Raw genomic sequence first — 8,640 nt, forward strand, 5'->3', positions numbered from 1 at the left:
CTCAAGGTCCAAATGGACTTACTGGTGAATTCTACTAAATATTTTAGGAAGAAATAATACCAATTTGACATTAATTTTTCCAGAAGATTAAGAGAAAGGAATACATTACTCATTTTAGAAACCATCATTTCTCTGATACCAAAACCAAACTAGAGACAGAAAACTACAGACTGATACCCTCATAAACAGATACAAAAATCATTTTTAAATTTTCAAAAATAGAATACAATAATGTGTTATAATAATAATAATACATCCTGATATATATGGCTCAGATGGTAAACAATCATTCTGCAATGCAGGAGACCTGGGTTCAGTCCCTGGGTTGGGAAGATCCCCTGGAGAAGGGAATGGCAAACCACTCCAGTATTCTGGCCAGGAGAATTCCATGCACAGAGGAGCCTGGCAGGCTACAGTCCATGGGGTCACAAGCAGTTGGACATGACTGAGCAAATAACACTTCCAATTATTTTATAGGTGGTTTAATTCAAGGTCAGGTGACCCATGGCTCCAAGTTATAACAGCTGCAGCCTCTCCCTTTGCAGCCTCAATCATGTTGCTCTGAGGAGTGGGGCTCACACTAGGTAACTCTTCATGCCCTTGACTCATGTCTTATTTGAGAATTAAGCATAATACTTGTACTTTGCTTAGTTTACAGGGACTCACTGATCTTTACTCCTAAGCCCAGTTGCTGCAAAGACATGACTCTGCAGATAAGGAGGGATGCCTAGGTCAAGGTCCCAGGAAGGGAGTGAGCCAAAGTCTTGGTGAGGCCCCGAGGAATTCCATTTGGCTGGGTCTCTCCTTGGAGTTCACATTTACACTTGGACTTGATGTGCCATGGTTGTCAGTTTTTAGGGAAGAATGGAAAGTCCCCTAAAGAAAACTAGGTCTTAAAGAACCATTGTTGTTTAGTTGTTGACTCATGTCCAACTGTTTGTGACCCCATGGACTGCAGCATGCCAGGCTTCCCTGTCCTCCACCTTCTCCTTGAGTTTGCTCAAACTCATGTCCGTTGAGTTGGTGATGCCATCCAACCATCACATCCTCTGGCCCCTTCTCCTCCTGCCTTCAATCTTTTCCAGCATCAGGGTCTTTTCCAGTGAGTTGGCTCACTGAATATTCAGTACTGATTTCCTTTAGGACTGACTGGTTTGATTTCCTTGCTGTCCCAGGGACTCTCGAGAATCTGCCTTCTCTAGCACCACAGTTCGAAAGCATCAGTTATTCAGAGCTCAGCCTTCTTTATGGTCCAACTCTCACACCCGTGCATGACTACTGGAAAACCATAGATTTGACTTTATGGACCTTTGTCAGCAAAGTGACATCTCTGCTTTTTATACACTGTCTAGTTTTGTCGCAACTTTCCTCCCAGGGAGCAAGTGTCTTTTAATTTCATGGCTATAGTCACCATCCATAGTGATTCTGGAGCCCAGGAAAACACAATCTGCCACTGCTTCCACTTTAAAGAGCCATTCTAGTTCAGTTTTCATGCATAAAAGAAAACACATTGGTAATTGAAAACTCTTTATTAAAGCAGGACTCATAGGACTGTCTTTTGTTGTTGCAGCATGCAGCATGCAGGATCTTAGTTCGCCAACCAAGGGTCTAACCTGCACCCCCAACGTGGTGGAAGTCACTGGACCACCAGGGAATTCCCAGAACCTCTTCTTGTACATGCTTGATTAACAGCTAATTCGCCATTTGCCGTATGCCTGAATGAAGGAAACATTCACCATATTGCAGTTATGCCACTGTTGTTGTTCCATCGCCCAGTTGTGTCTGACTCTGTGACCCCATGGCCTGCAGCATGCCAAGCTTCCCTGTCCTTCACTATTTCCTGGAGTTTGCTCAAACTCGTGTCCATTGAGTTGGTGGTGCCATAATACAATTATGCGATTATGCCATAATCCAGGGTTTTTTTCTTTTTGTAATTCAGACTATGCCGTTCTCAACTAAACCAGGATTGACTGAACTGTTTTGGAAGCTTGCCCTTCTCTTCCTTGTCTGAACCCAGAGTCATAGATCTTTGTCGGTGGAGGAAACAGATTGGTCCCATCTCCTCCATTGTTTTCAGGTGAGAATCCCAAGCCCAGAATGAACAGGATGGAGTGAACCTCATTCCAGTGGGATCAGAGCTTACCTGGGGCAAACACGGCTCCTGGTCATCAGAAACTGCTGGCAGATTGCACGGCTAGCAAGGTTTGAGCTCTGCTGAAACCCAGGGAGAGAAACTCAGTGGCCAGGTGGCCACTGGAAAACCCACTTACTTGGGCCACATGATGCGAAGAGCTGATACACTGGAAAAGACTCTGATGCTGGGAAAGATTGAGGGTAGGAGAAGGGGGCGACAAAGGATGAGATGGTTTGATGGTCACTAACTCAATGGACATGAACTTGGGCAAACTCCGGCAGGGTCAGGGAGGCCTGGCATGCTGAAGTCCATGGGGTCACAAAGAGTCAGACATGACTTAGTGATTGAACAACAGCAAAGAGAGCCCCAGGCTTTAGTCTTTATTCCCCTCGCAGCCTGTTACAGTCCCTACACCTCATTCTTAGGTCCTGAAAGTCTCCAGTCTCCTCAAACTCTAAGACACATTCCAGTAATGATATTTTTAAAATAACTTGCCATATTTCCTCTCCTCCATTTTCTTTGTGGAAATATTTTAAATTACAGACATCATGACATTTCATCCCTAAATATTTTTAAGGCTTTTTAGAAAAGCTATATTTTTATTAAATACTTTCTTATCTTTTTTTCATCTCTGACCATGCCTCATAAAATGTGGGATCTTAGTTCCCTAACCAGGGATTGAACCTGCATCCTCTGCATTGGAAGAGCAGGGTCGTAATCACTGGGCTGCTAGGGAGTCCCTTTATTAAATTCTTCTATTTTAAATACAAAAATTTTAAATAATTCCTTCATATCATCTAACATTTTTGCCATTTTCAAACATCTGCAGTGGCCCCCAAAATACTTCTGGGTTTGCTCCCATCAGGCAGCAGGAGTCATCATTGAGTTTTTAGTTTCTTTTTTGGTTTAGCTGTGGGTTTTTTTCCCTATTGTCTTCATTTATGTCTCCTTTTAACATATAGATAATGTGAATATGAACACTAAAGTCAGGGAAGGGCCAGCTGGTGCTTATGAATATTTGCTCAAGGCCCACCTTCTCACCCTCCACCTCTATCTGAGACCTGGACACCATTTCCCTTTATTGGGTGGACTTCATCCCTCTCTCCCTTTTGCTGAAGGTATTTTCCCCAGGGTCCCACTGTAGATACGGGGTCCCCATTCCAGTTCTCTGCCTTGGTTGCTAAGCCCAGAGGACCGAATCCTGGAGCTTCTGCAACCCACCATGAGGGACCACTTTGGCTGTGAGATCAAGGCCAAAGGGAGGATGAACTCAGTTCTGATGATACCATGTGAGCTGGGATCCCACTAAGCCTGAATTTCTTTTGTGCTTCACCTGAATGTCTTTTTTTTGTGCTTCACCTGAATTTTTCAGTTCAGTGAGCCAATGGATTTCCTTTGTTGCTGAAACCTGCTTGATTTGGGTTTTCTGCCTCTGAAAACAAGTCTTGAGTGAAATAGGTTCTTTTGTTCTTAAGGAACAAAGCAAGTCAGAGAAACTCTTCACAGTTGGCTGGAGGTTTAGACCCACACCCCAGTGCAGACTTCTGGTAAACTACGTAAGCAATGCCAGCAATTCTCGACTGCAGTGTCGGTCAGCATGACCGGGGAGCTTGTTGGAAATACAGATTCTATCCCCTCTACTCCCAGACTGGCTGAATCAGAAACTCTGGAGCAGAGCCCAAGAATCTGTGTTTCAACAAGGCTAACCTAACCCCAGGACTTCACTCAAATCTCACCCTAGGACTCAGTCAGAGTTCCATCTTAGAAAGGTTGTTCTGCAGCTGGATTGGAATCAAGCTATCAAGTGTGGAAGTAAGGAGACTAAAGAGGAGGCTAGGGAAGAGACCGGAAAAGGGAATGGTAACCCACTCCAGACCTCTTGCCTGGAAAATCCCATGGACAGAGGAGCCTGGTGGGCTGCAGTCCATGGGGTCGCAAAGAGTCGGACATGACTGAAGTGACTTAGCAGCAGCAGCAGGAAAGAGACCATGGACTTGAGAGGTAATCAGAGAGAGTTAAGAGATATTTAGGAGATAAGATCAAAGGGATGGTGGGCAAAGAAAATGGAGACATTAAAATGTTTACTGTTTCTTTTTTTTACATCCTTCATTGGATGGCTGGTGGTACCATTTAGAGTTTGGGGTCACAAAAAGAATACTGGGTTTTATGGAGGAAAATCATGAATTTAGTTTTGTCTGTGTTGGGCTTGAGTTCCCCCAGATTCTGGGATTGGCTCTGAATGGGCTACTTGGAAGCAATTCTTATGGCCAGAAGGATGGATGGAGCATGCTGACTGACCACCCCATGGACTGAGCATTGGGGAGGAAGAATAGAGTTAACTGCTCTATTCTCACAAGACCTCTAAGGAAAGGGTGTCTGGCTCAGGATTCCTGGTGCCCTCAGCCAGTGCTATTGAAGTACCAACTTGATCACACCTCAGCATCTCAAATATATATACAGCTACTGTTTCAACTTATTAATAGATTTAATACTTTGTCTTAAATTCTACATGAATATTGATATTGCCATCAAAACTTGCTTTTTTTTTTTTTTGTATTTGCTTAGTATGTATCTGCTGCTGCTACTGCTAAGTCGCTTCAGTCATGTCTGACTCTGTGCAACCCCATAGACGGCAGCGCACCAGGCTCCCCCATCCCTGGGATTCTCCAGGCAAGAACACTGGAGTGGGTTGCCATTTCCTTCTCCAATGCATGAAAGTGAAAAGTGAAAGTGAAGTCAAAAGCTCACTTGTGTCCTACTCCTAGCGACTCCATGGACTGCAGCCCACCAGGCCCCTCCGTCCATGGGATTTTCCAGGCAAGAGTACTGCAGTGGGGTGCCATTGCCTTCTCCAGTGTGTATCTACTCACCCCTATATTTTTAACCTCTCTGTGTCTTATGTTTTAGACATGCTCAGGATTTTTTTTTCCTTTGATCTAATCTGAGAGTCAGCCCTCAAATATCAGAGGTTAATCCATTTATACTTGTTGCAATCTTTGGCATCTTATTTTATGGTTTGCTTCTTATATGTTCTTGCTATTTTTTTTTTTCAGTTTCCAATCTCTCCCTATGCTGATTAACTTTGCTTAATTTCTTAATTCCTTTTTCTTTTTTCTTTTACTATTTTATTTTTTATTAGAATATAATTGCTTTACAATGTTGTGTTAGTTTCTACTGTACAAAAAGTTGAATCAGCTATATGAGTCCCTTGGACAGCAAGGAGATCAAACCAGTCACTCCTAAAGGAAATCAACCCTGAATATTCATTGGAAGGACTGATATGCACTTGAAGCTCCAATACTTTGGCCACCTGATGCAAAGAGCTGACTCATTGGAAAAGACCCTGATGCTGGGAAAGATTGAAGGCAGGAGAAGAAGGAGATGACAGAGGATGAAATGGTTGGATGGCATCACTGACCCAATAGACATGAATGATCAAACTCTGAGAGACAGTGAAGGACCGGAAAGCCTGGCACGCTACAGTCCATGGGATCACAGAGTCGGACGTGACTGAGCGTCTGAACAACAATATGTATACAATATGTATATCTCCTCCTCCTTTTTTTTGGCCACACCACAGGGCATTCGGGATCTTAGTTCCCTGACCAAGGATGGAAACTTCACAGCTCTCAATGGAAGCTCGGAGTCATAACCACTAGACCGCCAAGGAAGTCCCTACTGTGCTTCATTTTTACATCCACAATTTGAAGCCTTACATCCTATTTTTATTTTACTAACAGTGCCCACAGAGCCCCTGAGGCCCAGGCAGCTGCTCAAAACCACTCTCAGGTGTGGTTCCTTCTCCCTGTGACAGAGGGTGGGACCCACAGGTTGATCCATGCACTCAGGGCACACAGAGGCCCCAGGCCAGGCCCCCCTCAGCCTCAGACAGCCCTGCCTTGGCCCAGAGCCTGATCTCTGAGCTTCCTGACCTCAGCTGTGTCCTCACACCCATTTCACTTTGTGCCTCCCCTACCTGCCCCGCACTTCCAGGAACAGCCCTAGCAAACCTTCTCCTGTGTCCCAGAGGCTCCTGGAGTCAGATCCAGAGCCCGGTGAGGAGGTGAGACTTAGTATGTTGGCCTCAGAGCCCACTAGCTGCATGTGGCAGTCCCTCCAGCTCTGTTCTGAAGTCCTCTGAACTCTTGGCTCAGCTGATAGACCATGGCCACCACAGAGGAAACCGTTTACAGCACTTTCTCACCTTCTAGACCTTCTTTCATTACCATATCCATGAACCCTCAAGTCAACAACCTCAGGCTCTCATCCATCAATCCTAGCCCCCCTGGAGCAACCTGTGGTAAACCAGATTACTCCTAAGTCTTCCTCATCAAAAGCACCATTCTAAACCCAAAGGAAATGTATCACAGTCCTTCATCCTAAAAATATTTACTGGGCTTGAACTATGCATTTAATTCATACTGAGACTGAAATAACTGGTAACAGCCTAATCTATGAATTCTCCCCATAGTGTTTTCATTTTCAAATAGAAGCTTGTTGACCATAAAGGATTTTAAATCTCTGATGATATAAACTTCTGACAGGAGCCCTATGGTTCTCCTCAAACGAGAAAGTGAAAATTAAGTTGCTCAGTAGTGTCCGACTCTTTGCGACCCCATGGATTGTAGCCTACCAGGCTCTTCCATCCATGGGATTCTCCAAGCAAGAGTACTGGAGTGGGTTGCCATTTCCTTCTCCAGGGGATCTTCCCCCGCCAGGGATCGAACCCGGGTCTCCTGCACTGTGCTGCTGCTGCTGCTGCTAAGTCGCTTCAGTCATGTCCGACTCTGTGCGACCCCATAGACGGCAGCGCACCAGGCTCCCCCGTCCCTGGGATTCTCCAGGCAAGAACACTGGAGTGGGTTGCCATTTCCTTCTCCAATGCATGAAAGTGAAAAGTGAAAGTGAAGTCGCTGTAGGCAGACGCTTTTACCTTCTGAGCCACCAGGGAAATCCTTAAACGAGAAATTAGTAGAAAGATAACTAACCTAAGAAACCGGAGACCTGGTTCTATATCTTGCTCTCCCATTTGGTACCTGAAGCACCTGGAGCAAGTTGCTTAACCTCCTCATCTCTGGTCTTTCCTCTTAAATGTGTATCGTTGTTGTTGTGGTTTAGTCGCTCAGTCGTGCCCAACTCTTTGCGACTCCATGAACTGAACACGCCAGGCTTCCCTGTCCTTCACTATCTCCCTGAGTTTGCTCAGACTCATGTCCATTGAGTCAGTGATGCCATCCACCCATCTCCTCCTCTGTCACCCCTTTCTCCTCTTGTCCTCAACCTCTCCCAGCATCAGGGTCCCAGCATCATATCGGTGGGCAATCTTGTAGGCAAGAATACTGACCCTGAAAGATGACACGAGCTCACCAGGTGGAGAGGGTGTGACAGAGCGGGCAGTGCCTCTAACACCCTCCTTGGATCCTCTCATTCTTGGCAAAGGCTAGTTGTCCCACGTGGTGGCATTTTGACCCTGGGCCTAGTGATGGCTCTGTTTGCCCACCATCTACCTCTAAGCAAGATGTACATCAGCAGGCTTTCCTGTGACTCCCCACAGAGGGACCAGTGTTTGAACTTCCACCGTGGAGCCATCCGGGGCCTCTCTCTCTCAGCTTCCACCCCCCAGCAGCCTGCTGTCAGGGGTGGGGTGGGGAGCTCTGGAGCAGGGGCCAGTGAGGCATTTACCATGCATCTGGAAGATTCTGGAGGTACTGACACCCTAAAACTCACCCCAAGGATCTTTCTTGGTGGAGCTGAGGCCACTGAATTGAAATCCTGAAAATAACCCCCTGCCTCTTCCTGACTTGTTCCCTAGGCCAATTCCAGTGTTCCAAAGGGTCACCAAGAACGTGGTTATAGCACAGGACTTGCAGTTGTGTTCCTTGATGTTGTTCAGTTGCTAAGTCCCGTCCAACTCTCCCAGAGTTTACTCAGATTCATGTCCATTGAGTCTGTGCTGCTATCTACCATCCTCTTCATCCTCTGCCAACCCCTTCTCCTTTTGCCTTTGATTTTTCCCAGCATCAGGGTCTTTTCCAATGAGTTGGCTCTTTGCATCAGGTGGTCAAAGCATTGAGGCTTCAGCATCAGTCCTTCCAATGAATATTCAGGGTTGATTTCCTTTAGGATGGACTGGTTTGATCTCCTTGTTGTCCAAGGGACTCTCAAGAGTCTTCTCCAGCACCACAATTGGAAAGCATCAATTCTTTGGGGCTCAGCCTTCTTTGTGATCCAACTCTCACATCCATTGAGTTCCTGCTTCCCCACTAAGATGCTGTGTGTCAGAGCACACTATCTGGTCCCAGTTAATCGATTATCTCAACTGGAGATAATTAAACCAGGTCCTCCAGCTGTTTGCTTCTGAGGATCCAACAAAATAAGAGATGTATTATGTCTTAGTTGGAGATTGTGTGTTTGTGGAGAGCAAAAATGCAATCATAACTTGCTCAGTCGAGGCCTGTGGCTAGGGGACTTCCAATGGCAGGAAGTACAGCCCAGTCCAGCATTCA

The sequence above is a fragment of the Bos indicus genome, chromosome 16 (genome assembly GCF_029378745.1).
Source record: "Bos indicus isolate NIAB-ARS_2022 breed Sahiwal x Tharparkar chromosome 16, NIAB-ARS_B.indTharparkar_mat_pri_1.0, whole genome shotgun sequence".
NCBI classification, from domain to species: Eukaryota; Metazoa; Chordata; class Mammalia; order Artiodactyla; family Bovidae; genus Bos; species Bos indicus.